The following is an 18,707-nucleotide window of genomic DNA, read 5'->3' as shown; positions in this document are numbered from 1 at the left end:
AAATTGTTCAGAAAAATCAGAGCTACCTTTTCTTCCACAGATTTAGAGGGTGTAAAAAGGGAGTGAAGTTTTGAAAAATTGGTTTTAAGTTAATAACTTTCTTGGAAAAAATCGCACGAATTTTGTTCAAATAGCCAAAGTTAAAGCTCTCGAAAAGACGCGTACATTGATATATATATCGACTATGCAAAACATTTTTCACACCTCCAAAAAAAATATCAAAAAATCCAAAAAATTTTCATTTTGAAATAACTCGAAAACTATACATCAAAGAAACAAGTGTTGGATACATCAAGGAAACAAGTGGAGGGTGAAAATTTTGAAAACCTTTTTTGGCGAAACTATCGACTGTACGATGCTGCTTCTACACAACAAATTGAAGCAAAAAGTCTAAGCTATCATTTCTTCCACAGCAAAGAGGTGATAAATTGCATTTTAAGGGCTGTAAAATTAAGGGGCGCATATTAGAAGCCAGTTTTTTCGAGTAACATTAAAGAAATATTAGTCACCGAATTTCAAATTAACAGATTAAGGATCAGTTACAAATTCCAAACCGGAAGGAAAAAAACCTTAAAAAATTATCTAAAGTGACCATTACGGGATATATTACTTTAAAAAGATTGAAACAAAAATTTCTGGATCATACATATTTTGAAAGTTGGTAGTTGCCATGTGATAATGAGAAAGGGATGGAACACCCCGAGACATAGACCTGACAAGGTTAATTGATAGATTGTTACCTATTATGGGTTGAGTGGGGTTGGGTTGATCCACAACAATTAAATCGGTGCTTTTAGAAGTTCAGATTGTCAAATCCTCTAGGAAATCTAACCTCCGACTGAATAAGGCCGTGATTGCTCTTTCCGATTTATTGGAAAATGGAAATCTACCAACTTTTTAATAATCTAAACAGCCTTTTTAAATTTTTATGAAACACAATAATCATAAAATTCTTTCCCTTGTCAATTTACAAAAATATTGATTGATTAATCTAATTTTTTTAACAGCCTTAAGTAGGACGGATTCTCAGAAACTCACATAGTAAAAGACAATAATGCTTTACGGCTAGTACACCATATGGTTTGTTGGGCTCTAATTAATCTTTTTTAAGTAAGTAAATGCAGTGTCGTCCAACAGGGTAGTTAATTTTTTACTGACTAAGTTGAAACTCACCCACCTTTGTACCAAGAGACCATATACTACTCTCTAACATCTCGTATAACAATTATTGGAAATACAATTATTGGAAAACAACATCTCGATAATAAGCAGAACCGTATAACTGATTTCTGATTCATTAATTTGAATTTTACTTACCTAGTCCAGTTAAAATTCAATATTGCTCTCATTACCATTTTTTTATTATAGAAGAATATCTTGACGGCCAGAAAAATACTTCTAAAATATAATATTCCTATTCTTACCCTTCTATCCATTCAACAAATTGAAACATAATATTTTTTGACCAATTTCCACACCAGAGAGCCAAGGCCAAGTATCTATCTTTCGACAGTAAGAACCATTTAACTCATATATTCACATCGATTTACAATATCTGTAGTATCCCATGCTACACTCATTAGGGTGTTTATGTCTTCACGTCACTGATACTGATTCCTTATGTCCCTGGCATCAACAATGGGATCGAGCGGCATTGCATGACTTCATTAAAGAGTATCGTAGCGTGGATTGAATATTTGGGATATAATATTCAATCAGCGATCGTAGTTTATTGAAAAAAAAAGATATTTTATTAAGGGGAAATAGTATTATTGTTTTGTGTCTGTCAAAATTCTACATAAGCATTGTCAGCTTGACAGTTTCACGGGACTTTAGACATTATATTTATAATATTAGCTTAAGATTTACCAATCAAAATTGATTGCTTGGAACCTTCTACGGATCGATGATGTCCTTAAAATTCTAGACATAAACCTAATAAAAATAAATATATTTTAATGACAGAAAAGAATGTTGTTATTTAGTGCAGTTATTTCTCAACAGTGTAAACTTTATCATTTTGTCAGCCTTTAAACTATAAACAGTATTAAGAAATAAATAATATTAATATTTTTTAATTCTTATAAATAAAAGGCCCAAAATAGTTCCTTGTGTGTCTTAATTCCATACATTTAAACACGCATATGATTTACCCGCTCAGATACGTGTGGTTGTTGCAACATTATAAACTTAGGAAAGAAATAAAATGCAGTTATAAAGCAAGAAAGGCACTTATGTATACTATATAAAATCTACCAATGTTTATTTCAGTACCCCATTTATTTTTATTTAGCTACAACAGAATACACGAAAAAAAATAAAATATTTTATATTTTATAAAAAATTTTATACAAAACTGAAAAATGTTAGATTATTTTTACGGTATAAAAATAAATAAATTAGTAACAAAACAAACTACAATATCTCATAATGCTGTTAATAATACTAAAGTTAGTAAAGAATAATTCGTAAAGTATCTTACAGAATAACACCTCAATATACTGCTATGATATAAAATATATTACAATTAACTTAAATAATTTGTGTTAAATCAATATTGTACTTTAAAATAACTTGTTATCATGAAAAAAACTCTTTTAGATATTATTGTTGGGTCTAGGATGAGGCCTTTTTCCCATCAAGCTGCATATCTTGAACAGACAGGGTCCTGGAACAAATAAAAATATTGTTTAGTTGATACACTCGTATGTGGTAAGTTTTATAATATGCTAAGAAACGTGGAAATTACTGGAAATGACAAGGTGACGCAATGCTATGCTGTAAATAACTGATTGTCTCATATAATAGCTAGTCTTAAAATTATATTGGTGGGTTTACATATATTCATGGATATTGTTTTTGCATGAGTTCGTGTATAGTTGATGAAATTGATTGAATGATATTAAGAACATTCTTATTTTCAAGCACCACTACTTAAAATATAGAAAAAATAGTTTTAAAACAGGAAACAAGTATATTCTTATAGACGTAAATACTCAGACAATATGCAGGGTGGTTATTCGAACACGACAGAAATTGAATTTTAAGCACTGCATTTTCGAAAAAATGCATCATCATCGACGAGCTTATCGACAGTATATTTTGGTGTTGATCCAAGGATTTCGGAAACGGGGTGTCATAGTCAAAAAAATGCATATCTCGATAAGGGCTGAAGTTGAAGAAGATGTTATATATAAAGTATGCGCAGACAGTTCAATCCTTTCACAAAGATCAGTCTAAGTATGTGGTAATAAAATATGCATCCAATGTTATCCAGACCGCAAAACTAAGAAGAGATTACCTCTTTTTAAATAAGGTCGGCCTTTTTCTTGACGGTATATCTATCTATCTCCACATAATAAACTTCTTAAAAAAACCATTTCTTTAAATCTCTTATATAAGAAGCTTAAGGTCTAATACTCAAGATTTCAAATATAATTTATTTTCGAATAACTTTAATTGTATTTTTCTGACAAACACCTGGTTGAATGGTGGTGTTTTTGATTTGGAACGATTCGATGGTTACCAAGTTTTTGGACGAGACCTAAAACAGACTGAGAGAATAAAAAGTGATGGAGGTGGATATTAAAGTGCTGTGTGTTAGAAGAATATACTTTTGTAAGACGTTCAGAGTAGAAAAGTGATGCAAAGGATGCCTGGATTACGATTTACTTTAAGAATGCGGTAAAGCCCATTTTTGTTGCGTTTCAATTCCACCAGGTAATGATCGTGCGATAACCTGCTTTTTGGATGAGCTTTATAGCATATCAAATTATATATTGGGTGAGAAAATTTTAATTTTACAATTAAAATTTATAGATTATAAATTTTATTTAGATATTTTATTTAGAAGTTCGTTGATTTAAATTTCGCTATGTAGCTGAAAATCATAACCCTTGATTTACTACTTTTTTATGACATGCTTAACTTTTTTGGTCTGGTTCAGGTGAATAGTTTGAAAAACCAGAATAACCGAATACTTGTATGATGTAATTTTAATGAACGATTTACTGTTTTGCCAAGATATTAAGTACCGAGGGTCTGAGAGAATTCTAATCATAAATATATATAATTTGCTATTTGCCTCTTACCTGTGGATAAACTTAATTGCAAGAATAATACTAGTGTTGATAATTTTAAAAAAGGTGATTACGATGGGCTAAATTTGCATTTTAATAATTTTGATTTGAAGATTGAAGACATTTTAAAAGATAATAATATAAATTCATGTAAAAATAAGTTTTATGAGACTGTAAACCATGCAATAAATAATTTTGTACCTTTAAGCCAAATTAATAAAAATCTTTCACTTTATTTTAGTAGAAAAACTATTGATAACATTTTGAAAAATTATGGAGTTCATAAAAAATGGAAAATATCAAACTCCGAATGTTCATTATGACTTATTTAGAATTCAAAGCAAAACAATGATACATTTTGATTAAGTTAATTTATGTGAAGTCTGTTAATAATTACATTTCAAAGAATAAAAAGAAATTCGGGCAATTCATCTCTGGTAACAATAAACGTAGTACCCAATTCAGTACCCAAGTCTGACTTTGAAGAGAACAAGGGTGGCGGCCTTATGCCCGCAATAACAGCAAAAAATAACAATGGACTGCTAGTGAAGCATTCATATATAATGTTAATAGGTAAAAATGTAATCAAAGCATTTTAAGGAGGAATACACCACAGTAAGATGCCAGGCCTGGTGAGACTAGGAAAGAAATAATATTTTTGATGTATTAATAGTCTTTCAAATGGCTTGTAAAATATACGGCACCTAGAAGTCCATTAACTCAAAATAATCTTAACTATTAGAAACAGTCCGAACGCCTTGTAAAGGTTTGCGTAAATAGTATTAATTTGCCAACACCTCTCCAAGCCTTTCTATAGAAAAGCGTCAAGATTCAATATGATAACATCGCGATTGCTATTATAAGAATGATACTAGGTGAGGAAAATAAAAAATGAAACGAGAACGGTGACAATTTTACAATGAAAAACTCTTGGCTTACTATAACACTAAGTAACCATAATAAACTGTTATATAGTTTTTCGATTAGTTAGTGTTCGTCATTTTAATAACACAAACTAGTAGAGTCAATTCAGGTCATTGGAGGCCTAAAGTGAAATTGCTAATCTATTTCAAGCTAGTTAAATCATATACTAAAACTGTAAAGTCTTCAGCTAAAATAATCTGTTGCCGAAATCAAGCATGAGATAAGTGGAAGATTCCTAAAATTAAAAAATCCAGTACTATTACACCATCAGCACTATTATTGATGTAAAAAGATACAAAAAATTGGTATACATATAATAAATATATGCAGAAATATGAATAATGGAATTTCATATTTCATGAATTTATGATTAATGAAAATATATGAAAGGGTATTAATAAAAAATAAATTAATTTTTTTGACCATAATCTAGAGAGATATGTATGAAGAAGAATGTGTAAATGTCTTCATACTTACTAATGATAACTTACTTGGTCTCTGAGAAATATATCGTTTTCCCCTAGGGCTGCCTTTTAGTACATGCATTGCACCTTCAAGATCTCGTGATATTTTACCTAAATGACTTGTAGACTGATACTCAGAATCCTGAAATAGCCTGTCCATGTTGAATGGGTTGATTTTACCAATATTTTCTGTGTTCTGAAAAAAAATATTCCTTAATAATTACTCTATCTATAAAAATATTGAATTAAAATTTAAAGTTGTAATCAGAATAATTAAAGCTGATAAATCAGGCAATTAAAAATTAATATGCGACCAGCTGTCTTGTTTTGTATATTTTCTTATCTTTTGTTTAATAAAATGTTATCAATTTTTTTGAATATTTAATGCGAGACAACAGATTGATCCTTTGACATGTTTTGATTAAATAAGACAGTTATGTGCCAAAGGAAAAATTTACTCCGTATGTGACTATCGAGTTCGAAGACTTTTTTTCATACATTAGTTTCTTTTTAAAAGTGCCAGAAATTATTTTGATTTATATATTATTTTATTTATTGATATATTCTTGTTTTCATGATGTAGTTGTGTATACTATATTCCAAGGTCATAAGCTTAATTAAATAAAGGGGTAAGACAATGAAAAAGAGAGATACAAATATGAATAGTACTATTAATATGCTACAAAAGAAGAAGTTTAATTATTAATTGAACTTTTTGGAATTGGAAAGTGTGAAAGTTTGCCTTAAGGGGCTTTTACATGAAAAAAGCATACTGGAAATGCAAACATTCCACTCCTATATATAACGATGTTGGTACCATAAATCTTTTTTGATCAATACAACATAGAATCTATTAGTCAAACATTGGGGTTGTTGGTTGATAAAACGAACTTGCTGACCGAAAAATGGATATACTTTTAAAGGAGAATGAAGAGCGAAGAGCTAAAAAAGAAAATAATTGGTTTAAAAAATCGTCAAGCTTGATCACCTTTAACTTTAGAGTCAAACCTATTCAAATGTTCTAAAAAAAATAGTAACATGCTTGTAGTACAACAAAAAGGTGAAGGATGCAAAAAAGATTAAAGAGAATTTAAGAAAAAAAGTTCATCCTGCTGACATGGAATTGCAATTGGAAGAAATACTAAAAATGGAGGTAGGATTCTTGATTGCGGAGAAGAAATGGAAATACACAGGGTGCAGTCAACTATTCAGAGTAAACTGGGAGAAAACTATACTGTGGTTAAACCAACTATAACGGAGAACATGATAAAAGTAGTCGGGGTGGATGAAAGTGAGCTAAATAGCGGGGATGAAGAAATTATTAATAAGGTAATTAGGCAAAATAAACTTAAATCTATGTACAAGCAAAAACTTCAAAATGAGATTTGTTCGTAAAACGAAACCTTTAATGTACTGGTAACCATGATATTAAAGATTGTTTGGAAGGTAAACCTAAGTGTAATAATTCTGTTAACGAAAATCAAAAATGTGGTTTGAAAGTTGAGGTTGACCATGTGGTTTGGGATGTTAAGAGGGTGTGCGACATATCAAAGACTCGAAGATCTTTAAAGGGGCAAATATTTGAAGTAGCAATTAGAAAAAGATGTTGGTAAAAATTCGAATGTGGTTTATCTAAAATGTCAGGCGTATCTTAATAACAAAGATAATATAGTTTTATTAATAAATTGTTGTAAACCAAGAATTTTGCTATTATCTAAAACTCATGTGTCTTCTGTAGAAGAAATGTGTGAACTGGAGGTGGATGGGTATTATTTAGAACAATGCACCACAAATAATAGAAGAACGGCTGGTGTAATGATCTTAATAAGGAAAGATATCAAATATAAGCGAGTAACATTAGAATGTGTGGAGAAGTTTGCATAGAATGTTAGTGTAGAAATATTTCTTAATGGATCCAAATATCTTCGTAGTGTATTGTATCATCCCCTTAACAATAGAGATGCTGAAGTATCTCTTTAAGTTAGAAGAAGTTTATTGAATATTTATCAAACTATTTGGACCAAGTAAGTAGCACTGACGGCATAAATATTAAAGCCGGTGATTTTAATTTTGATTTAACAAAATACTCCTTTTAAGGTAAAAAATATTAAACAGTATATATGGTTCTGTATTCACTCAACTAGTCAATAGTCCTACAAGAATAACAAACAATAGAAGCACATTAATTGACTTTATTATATCAAATGATAAAAATCTATTAGTTCAGGTTCATCATTCTCCAAAAACTAGTGATCACTCCATTGTGTCTGTATGCCTTCCAAAAGTAGATGATGATAAATAAAAAATTACCTACTGCCATCGGTCAATGACTATAATTCTGAAACTTCTTATCTGACAGGTCATGGAACAATAATTTAACAGATGTAAATATATTGGCAATTTTTTTTTATTTTAGATTTAGAACAAATTTTCAAATATAATGTGTCCAAAGTTAAAAATATCTGTTAGGCTAAAAGATAAAAATAAAAAATGGATAACTGATGATATTTTACAGTTAATGGAAGAGAACAAGTTATATGTAAGGGCAATTCATGAGGGCACTCCAGATCTATGGAATAGCTATAAAAGGGTTAGAAACCAAATAGTTAAGAAAATAAGAATAGAAAAAGATAAATATTTTCGAGAAGCTATCGATAACAATAGAAATAATTCAGCAGACCTTTGGAAAAATCCTAAATCACTTCTACCGGGTAAAAATTTCATTTTACCAAACGAGGTTGTATATGTGAGGGGCAGACATCTACTAATGAGTTTTATATAGTAGATAAATTTAATAAATATTTTATTAATAGTATAGATCAAATTATAGATATTTTACCCAAATTTTCAGGGTTAAATAATACAATTCATAATATATGGGATAAATTTGAAAATACTACTATGAGTGATACAAGATCTCTGTTTAAAAATATGAAAAATGGTAAAGGAGGAGAAAGTGGTATTTCAAAAAAGTGCTTGTAGATGTGTATGAGGTTGTGGGTAACCATGTGTTAGACTAATACATGCTTTTAATATGGTGAATTCCCAGAAAATGGGAAGGTCTCTTACCGGTTCTCTTAAGGTCTTACCGGTTCCTAAAGTCTCAAACACAATGGTCACACGCTGGCGAGTGAGTTTGTGCTTTTTAATACTGTACCAGTTTACGAAAAATTATTTCTAAAATTAACTGTAAAAACCTAACTTCAAACTTACTGTGATAAAAGTAATATTTTAACAACAAATCAGTCAGGGTTTAGACCTCATCATTCTTGCGAAATTGTGATAGTTAACATCTGTGATTTAATATAGAAATTTAATAGAGAAATAGATATGGGTAATTTTGTTTGGGCAATTTTCTTGGATTTTAGAAGTGCCTTTGAGACGGTAAATCGCAATATTTTACTTCTTAAAATGGAAAAATGAGGATAGGAGGTACAGCTCTGAGTTGGTTTAAATCTTATTTGCATAACAGAAAGCAAGTGGTCAAATTTGAAAATAAATTATCTGCTGCTGAAGATATTAATCATGGTGTTCCCAAAGGTATTGTGTTGAGCCCAATTCTGTTCCTTGGATATTAATGATATTGTCAAAGTAATTAGTAGAAGTAATTCAGCATTATTTGCAGATGACACTATGCTGTATATTGTGGGAAAAGATATTGAAAAGATGCAAGAAGATCTAAACTTTGATTTGGATAATATACACAAATGGCTGTGTGATAATAACTTGAGTATTAATGCAGCTAAAATAAAATTTTGTCTGTTTGGGAGTAAAACTAGGTTAAACGAAGTAAATTTGGATGTAATAAAAAAAAAGATAAATAATGAAACAATATCCTACCCGCAAGAAATTAAATATTTGGGTATTGTTTGATTCTCATATTGACAGCATAATACGCAAAAAAAGTTGAAGAGAATTGGCAGAAACCTCTCTTTAAAAACAAAATTGCTAATTTATAATAGTATTATTTTGCCGAATTTGGACTTTTGTTTTACACTTTTGCTTGGTATTCCGGATTACAGGGCCAATGGATTTTATATCATATAGAACAGAGCCATGAGAATAATGCTAAAATGTAATAGATATACACCGGTAGATAATAATATGTTAAAGGTACTAAATATATTAGGAATAAAACAATAGTATATTGTATACCTAGTAGGAAACGCTTAACATTCCCAGGCGATCGTAAAAATTAAGGAGATTTAATACGGAGTCCGGGAATGTGGCTTTTCCTACGAGGTCTACATACTATTTTTCCGAAAATCGGGATTCATTAAAATTACGGTAAATTATTACTAATTATGTTAAAAATTTCAAATCAACATTATTATTTTTCCCTTAAATAAAAGAAGCCATGAAACATTGTTTCGTAACTACAGAAACGAAGTACATAATTTTAAATTGTCAAACTTGACGAGTGAAAAGTTTATTTGTGGCGTCTTTCCAAAGAGTTGATTTTTTAACGTTTTAAAAAGCCAAAGTAACGTATAAAATGATGAGTGATGATGACTGTTCCATTTCTGGAACCCCTCCAGAACTCACGGAGGCAGTGAATGCTGCATCATTGCAATTGTTACTAGTAAAATCTAGAAATAAGTATAACTATGCATACAACCGCTTCATGGACTACCGTACGAATAAAAATGTAACTTCTTTCTCGGAAAATGTTGTAATGGCATACTTCTTGGAGCTTGGTTCCAATATGAAATCTTCAACTTTATGGGCCAATTATTCAATGCTGAAGGCAACCCTTGCAATTAGACATGATGTGGATATACCTAAATATTCAAAACTTCGGGCATTCCTGAAACGGCAAGCACATGCCTATAAGCCAAAAAAATCCAAGATTTTAACTAAAGAAGAAATAAACAAATTTATTCAGGAAGCTCCAGATAAGGAATATTTAATGATTAAGGTAACTTACAAAACTTCAAATTATATTTGGATTCTTTACATGCTTATTTATTGTTGTAGGTAGCTGTAATATTTGGAATTTCCGGAGCTTGCAGAATGGCAGTTAAAATGACTGTACAAGATATACAAGACCTACTATCTAAACTTTTAGTTACTATACCGGATTCAAAAACCAATACATCAAGATCATTTATAGTAAACGAAATGTACTTAAATCTATACCGCAAGTATGTCTCTTTAAGAGAGATTCAAGAGACATGAATACCACTGGGTTTTTTTTTAAGTACCAAAATGAAAAAGGTTGTAGACAAGTACTAGGAATTCACCAATTTAGAAACATGCCTAAAATAGTGGCCAGTTATTTGAATTTGCCAAACTTGAAAGAATGTACCGGCCACTGTTTTCGTCGGTCTTCTGCCACAATGCTTGTTGATTCTGGTGGAGATATTACTAGTTTAAAGAGACTGGATGGATGAAAATCAACAAACGTCGCTGACGGATATATAGAAGAGTCTCTCTTACTAATAAGGAAAAAGTGTCAAATAAAATTTTCACAGCAGAAAAAAATCAAGAAAGTAAATCTAATATTTCTAATACTGCAGTAACGCCCAATATTAGTTATTGTCATACAAATAAAATTATTAGTTTGGAAAATATTCAACAGAATAATGCTATTAGTTCTCAAGTTCTTCCAGTTTTCAATACTTGTACTAATTGTCAAATAACAGTAAATATAACAAATAATAAGTAATAATTTTAAAATATGTTAACCTTGTTTGTGCTAAAAGTTTTAAAAATAAAATTGTTTAGGAAAAAACCTGTTCGCATTTATGTTCTAAAGTTTACTGTATGGAAATACCAGTTCCTTATAGTACAGAAATGAATATTTCCTTACTGTTATTTTCGATTGCCAGGCAACAATCAAGTTGGAGGAAATATTGACTTTTTCTTTCAAATATGTTGTCAAAAATGTTATTATTTCTTTCTATCGATTTTCGGAAAAAAATATTATTTAGTAACTTTATTTTTATTTTTAAATTAAAAAATAAATTGCTACTAAACTATATTTGTAAAAAGATTACAGTCTTTACTAATCTGCATAGCTATGCCACCAGACAGCAGGCGGTTTTTGTATTGATGGGTAGACATACTTCAAACAGAATGACAACCACTATTCTTCATAAAGGTCTTAAATATTTTAATGAAATATCAATTAATTTAAAGAACTATAAAACCTTAATTTTATTTAGAAAAACATTAAAAAGACATTTATATACATATGTATGTAAGTGTTTTAAATTTTAGTTGTCTTTCTTTGTGCTTTTATTTTTACACTTTTTTACACACTAGTTTTAGGTTATATATTGTTAATTATGTTGTAGTTGTAGTTTCTTGAATCTTGCCTTGTTACCATGTATGTAGCTAATATACTAAATAAGCAAATTATTATTATTATTATTAATATTATAATTAAGAAATTATTAATTATTTTTTAGATAATTTGAATATTTCTAAAGTTTTAATAGAAATTCGGCAATAAATATACAAACGTATCACTAAAATTGAATGAAGTCATCCTCAAAATTAAACGCGGTTTTGAAAGATATGTTTGAAATCAACACATATTGAATGATTAGGTTTAACATTTAACCTTTGCTTTTAAAGCCATTAAACTTGTCTTGTATCACGTACAAAAATATATAAGAAAATGATATTAATTGTTCGATAATAATTTCATTTTGGTTCTTTTAACTCATTCGCGAAATCCCAGTATTAAGACTATAAAATTATGACATATGAGAGTTTATTAACTATTGAATCAAGTAATAAGATCAAAGAAATCAAAATATACTGGTGGAAGTATATTTTGAAGTAAAGTACGTACTCATACTTTATTATTTTTTTATACTTTTCTTAAAAATTTTTTTTAATATTTTACTATTTTTTTTTTAAACTAATTAAATTTATGTCGCATACTATGCAGCACTGGCTTCTGGTAATGTAGAAACGAGAAAATTGGTTCATATGCCAGCTCCAATCTGACATTAATTCAAAACTATTACCCTAATTGTACTTAAGGATACTACTAAATAATTTGTTGTTTACAATACATAAATATATAAAATCATTTTATATATTTATTTAATGATTTTCATTTATTATAATAATTAAGGCTAGATATTTTCTGCAAGGTCTAAAGATCACCTGAGATCCTGAAAACTAGGATTGAGTTAATTATCTCCATGTGACACTTGACTCTATGTGATAGTCAATACGTCTAAAAAGGCGATAGATGGTAAATTTTGTAGTGAGTATATTTTTGTGTTCTGTGGTGAATACTTTGCATCTTGTATAAACGTATCACAAATTATTAATCATAATCATAAATTAATACATAAGCAAAATTTTCTATTGAAAAGTGCGTAGTTTATTGATAGTTATAACATATGTATAGAAATTTGTGAGAAATTATCAATATTTAACGATTTCTGAAAAAAGTAATGATGTGATTAATGTTATTTAACAATCGGGGTGTTTTTGTTTACTTATTCGCTCGAGTACTCGACACCTTTTGACAGCGAGTTATCGGAAATTATTACTGGTTTTGCGATAAACCGAACTGACCACCGCGTAATTTGTGTTATAATATATTTTCATTTAATAAGTATGTACATTTAAGTTAATGTATTTAATCTTCTTTTATAGAAACCATGCTTAGCTACTAAAATATTTTTTTTAGTAACCAAGCAAGCAAATTTGTAGCAAATTTTGACCCAATTTATTTATCTCGAATATTTTATTATTTTATAGTTAAAGCTTTGATAAAATTATTATCGTTGACATAAATGTAGATACATTTACTATTCAAGATTTTTAGTACTTACTGTTTGCATTCAGGTCATTTAAAAAATCAGGTCATTGCTAGGTCTTGAGATCACGTACATATTATTTTTTAGCGAAGATAATATTTTCAATGATACAGGCAAATAATAACTTTTAAAACTTTCAACACATCAATATATATTTAATGACGTTATTTAATTTCCAGATAAAGCCAAAAGTTTTAACATGTTTTGATTGCTTAAAAAAGTATAAAAAGTTGGTCATACATTAGGGAATATATGAAAAATGTTTTATCACTGTTTAAATGTTTCGAATTTTCAGCTGACTAGCCACCATGTGTTGTAGGATAAAAATTTAATTGTGAGCTTATATTACTTAGGGCATCTAATGTTGGTTATTCTTAAAAAATTGTAATCGCAAAAAATAAATCAATACATGCCTGAACAATAAAAAAATTTTAGTTAGAAGCAAACAACAACACATTTGGAAAACATCAATTATAGAATTATCATATCTTAGACACAGCCGACTTTACTCAAGCCCCGAAATGATCATTGATCATTGCCGATGTTCAGACTTTCAGATCCGTTTTCATTTCAGTTCTCACGGGTCTGACACGGAATGGGGATTGTTTGAATTCCTCTTTTAAATTTGAGTTTTTAAGTGAAATTTCGGAAAGGAAAGTGAATGTAGTTATTATTAACAACTTACTAAGTCTTAACATCTAAATGGTTATAAAGACAAACACCTTGTTTGTAAACAGAAACAGGTGAAGTCTCAATACTCTGTGATTTGTGCCAAGCATTTTGACCCAAATGATATTTTCTGTGAAGATGATTATCTTTTACCTGATGGCACACTCACTAAGATTAGAGTTAAAGCAAGATGAGTTTGTTCAGCAGTGCCTCAAATTTTTCCTAATTTAGCTGCATATTTAACAAAAACAGTGCCTCTTTCAAGAAAAAGTCCAGACAAAAGAAATATTGAAAAACAAAAACGTAATCAACTTGCCAATAAAGCCTTTGAGCAGCTTGATTTCATAACAAATTTTCAAGATCTTATGAGTAATAATGACCTAAAATGGATTTTATCTTTCGAATTGAAATTAAGTAGGTGGTCTCAACTCAAAAATCTATTAACTAGATAAGTCTTCTGATTATTGTGCTCTTAATAAACCATACTCTTCATCTCTAGAGAAGTTTCATGACTTCATTAGCCAAACTTTAGATTTTTTAAACAGTATTTCCAAATATTTTAGAAGTTCAAAAAGTTTGCAGATAATATTTTTCATTATTCAACGATTTCAACCTTAAAAGAATTTAGCTTTAACGACACTGCTGACTTTTTAAAAATGATCAGGCATTGGTGGGATATAGTAAATAATACTAGTGTCTCAAAAGCAAATATTAAAAGAAATAAATGGTGTACACCAATGAAAGGACCAAATGATAAAGCTGCCCAATTTAAAAAAAAATATTTCCTGGCATCTAGCATGGCAAAAACTAGAAAATAATAATGATTACAACTTACAACTGATTCTCATTCCGCCATGCGACACAGTATATCTGTTTTTATTGAAATCATCAATTACTCGTTTGAAAAATTTACAATTTCATACATTATGTTTACAGCAGTAAAATTTAAAAAAAGATTTGGTAAGTATAGACTAGTAGAGAATGCAATTATAACGTCAGTTATGATGATATTATTAATGCTGAGAAAAAAATTCGACTCAAACATATCTTTAGAAAAGTCTCTGGAAGTACTTTTTCTATTTTAAATATTAAAAATCATTTTTTTTTAATAAACTTTATTACTGAAATTAAAACAGTTTACAAAACTGATAACAAGTCCTTCATTAGGAATATGTTAACATTTAAATTAAATAGCCAGTTAAGTATACATGATAATATAAGCTAAGATAAACTATAAAAAAAAATGAACACTTTCAATATTTATCCCTTTAACCCACAAATCAACCCCAGAACAAAAAATACCAAAACTATAATAAATTTTCTTCAATATAAAACCTTAGTTTCAACAAAATAGGTCATTCAGACACAGCATTTAATTCCGCCAAATGTTTTTTTAGTTTTTTTATAAACACTTTAGTTTTTTTTATATTCACAATAAATGGAGGAAGTTCGTTATAGCACCTTATTGACTGGCTAATTACACCGTTTCTCCGCTTGTCAATCCTTGATCTGGTTAGATAAACACATTGTCTTGCCCTCGTTAAATAATTGTGAAAGTCACTACTCTTATTTGAAGTTACCTTAGTTTTAAGTTCATTCTTTATAATTTTTTTTAATAACTTACATCGCTCCATACTTATTATCTGTTCAACTTTTAAAAATTGGTATGTATTATATAATTGAGCAGTAGGAAACAACCTAGGTAAATTATAAAGGTATTTTATAGCCCGATTTTGTAGTCTTTGAAGCTTCTTTACCAGAGTTTTTGTTGTTGATCCCCAAATAGTACCTATGTATTGCAGATGTGATTTAAACAACGCATTATACACCGCTCTTTTCATTTCATCAGACAAATAACTCGCATATCTTTTGATAGCACCACAAGGACTGGACAGTTTCTTCTGTACATGACAGACGTGATTTTTGTAATTTAATTCTTCATCAATATACAGTCCACGGTATTTGTAGTAGTCAACTTTTTTAATTAGATTATTGTTTATTTTAATATCTGTTTCACTTATTTTTTTATTTTTATTCCTAAACACCATATATACAGTTTTGTTTACATTTATTTTTAAATTATTTCTTAATAACCATTTGTGATATCTGGCTAGACACACATTTGTTTCCTTGACTAATGTTTTGAGGCACTCACCGACAAACAGCAAAACGGTATCATCAGCAAAAGTTATGTATCTACAGTTAAGGGTGGCTTTTGACAGACTGTGCACGTAAATAAGGTAGAGCAGCGGACCTAGGACAGATCCCTGTGGTACACCCATGATAGTCTCTTTGATTTTACTTTCTTTGTTGTTCACACTTGTATACTGTTTATGTTTCACCAGATAAGATTCTATTAATTTATAGACAACGCCTCTAAAGCCCATTGACAACAGTTTCTTAAGCAGTATCTTAATATTAACCGTGTCGAAAGCTTTTTGAAGATCAATGAACACTACTAACACATGGCATTTCTCATCCAGAGCTTTTGTTATATGATCCTGTAGTTCAATCACTGCCGCCTCCGTATTGCTAGATTTCTGGAATCCATATTGTTGTGGATCAAATTTAAACGTTTTTTCTATAAATTTTATTATCCTTCTTTTGATTAGGTTCTCGGCAATTTTAGATAGTGCTGAAATAAGAGCTATAGGCCTTTTATTTGTTGGTTCATATTGATTTTCTGCTTTATGAATGGGTATGATTTTTGTTACCTTTAAACACTCTGGATAACATCCATTACTAAGCATCTCATTCAACAAGCGAACCAGGATAGGTATTACCAAGGTCTTTACATTTATTATATCAGAGGTTGTAATTTCATCACTCCCAGGAGCTGCATTTTTTTTTAGTTCATTTATAATTTCATTGATTTCTTCATCTGTACATGGTGTTAAAAAGATAGTTTTGTCTTGAGTGTCCTCCTCAAATATAGTGTCCAATCCTACCGCCATTCTTTCTTGTTCAACTTTTTTCCCTATTTCTTTTCCAACGTTGTTTTAGAAAGTAATCATTTAAGGTATCAGCAATTTCCTGGCTATCATATATTTTTTCATTGTTTATTTGTATGTATTTAATATCATTGTTCTCACTTCTGTTATATTTATTGTGTATAGTATTATTTATGGCTTGCCATGTTTTTCTTTTATCTCCACTTGCCTGTTCAATCTGGTCATTTACAAATTTATTTTTTAATTTTTTTTTTGAGGGATTCACACTGATTTTTCAAATTTCTAAATTCCTGCCTTATATTTATGTTGTTAGGATTTTTTGTGCCTATACGTATTTTTTATCTCTCTGCTTAAATAATCGTAGAAATTCTTCATTCATCCAACATTTATTTCTACTTCCTTTATTGTTTTTATTACAGTTGATTCTTTTTTGGCTTCTTGTATTATTTTAATTAATGTTTCAAAATTATTTATTTCACTATTTTCTATTTTTTCTGTTAATAATATTTTAAAACGCTCAGACTTTACATGTTTAATTTCAATTTTTTGCTTTTGCGTATTATTTGTTGCTGCCATGTCAAGCTCTATTTTTTGTATATTGTGATCCGTCATGGTATGCATAAAGTATTCGACATTGCTATTTAAATTTAATATGTTGGTTATAGTGTGATCAATGAGTATTGCAATATTTACAGTTTCTCTTGTTGTTTCTGTACGGTTCATAAACTCAAAAGCATTGCCAATTACCATGGCCTCATAATCCTTTTTTAAGTCACTGTCACCAAAAAGGTTAATGTTCATATCACCCACTATTATTGTCTTCTCTTTAACATCATTCATCATTTGGTCCAGATCATTGATGAACAATCTAGCGTCGGATGAGGGGGGCCGATAAACACTAATTATTTTAATTTTAGGATTTACTAATTTTATTGTCAACCAGTCACGGCCATTCAAGGATTTATTTATTTCTACTTCATAATTTATGTTTGATTTAATATAAACCGATATACCTCCACCCCTTCTTTCTCTACAATTATGTTCTGGTTTATATCCATTAAGGTTGTAAAAGTGAACTTCATTTTCATAAATCCAGTTCTCGGTAAATACTAATACATCTGGTTCCATATGTAATTTGACTAATGCTTCTATCTCCTCAAGTTTATTTCTAAGGGTTCTGATGTTTACATAGAGAATTTTTAAACCAAGTTCTGTAGACCAAGCAATTACATCTTTCTTATATTATATACATACATAGTACTTTTGTAAGTAAATAAATCTATTTACATATTTAACTCCTCTTTACAAAATATTCTTATTGGTTTGTCTACATCACTTTTTTTGATAAATATCTTAACAGTCAAGCAGTATGCAGCTTTAAAATTTTTTCTTTTCTTATATTCCCTGGCCGCTTTAAATAGTTCTTGATTATATTTTGTCAGTTCATCATTAAAATAAATTTGTTTATTTGACCCTCCAAATTTTCAATTTTTTGTATATATAGTTTTAATAGCCTTTCTTTGCTGAAAAACTTTACGTTTACTTCCCTCGATTTACATTTTATTATAATAGGATTTTCGTCGTTTCGTGTTTTTATTCGATATGAAGTAACAATATATTCAGGGCTTAAGTTTAGTCCCATAGAACTTAACAGAATTTGGGTAATTTCATTCACTGATATATTTTCCTGCACTTGAATTCCGGTCACTACAATGTTATTTTCTTTTTTATTTTGCTCAGAATTATTAATTTTATTTTCTAAGTACTTAATTTTATTGCATAAGTCCGTATTTTGCTCAACAATTTTCCTATTTTCTCCATGCAATTGTCGTA

General features: G+C 29.4%; 1 long non-coding RNA gene across 1 annotated transcript in view; it reads right to left on the bottom strand.

Annotated features, from left to right (window-relative positions):
* Positions 1–2,313: 2,313 nt before the first annotated feature.
* The window catches only part of LOC126735561 (uncharacterized), a 31,651-nt gene continuing 15,257 nt past the window's right edge, over positions 2,314–18,707 (bottom strand). Inside the window, exons 2-3 of the long non-coding RNA XR_007660442.1 lie at positions 5,495–5,663; positions 2,314–2,668 (exon numbers count right to left, since the gene is read on the bottom strand). This is a non-coding gene — a long non-coding RNA (uncharacterized LOC126735561). The remainder of the gene's footprint in view (positions 2,669–5,494; positions 5,664–18,707) is intronic.

The sequence above is a fragment of the Anthonomus grandis genome, chromosome 1 (genome assembly GCF_022605725.1).
Source record: "Anthonomus grandis grandis chromosome 1, icAntGran1.3, whole genome shotgun sequence".
Classification (NCBI taxonomy): domain Eukaryota; kingdom Metazoa; phylum Arthropoda; class Insecta; order Coleoptera; family Curculionidae; genus Anthonomus; species Anthonomus grandis.
The sequence above is the reverse complement of the archived record's forward strand: the minus strand, read 5'-3'. Positions and strand labels throughout refer to the sequence as shown.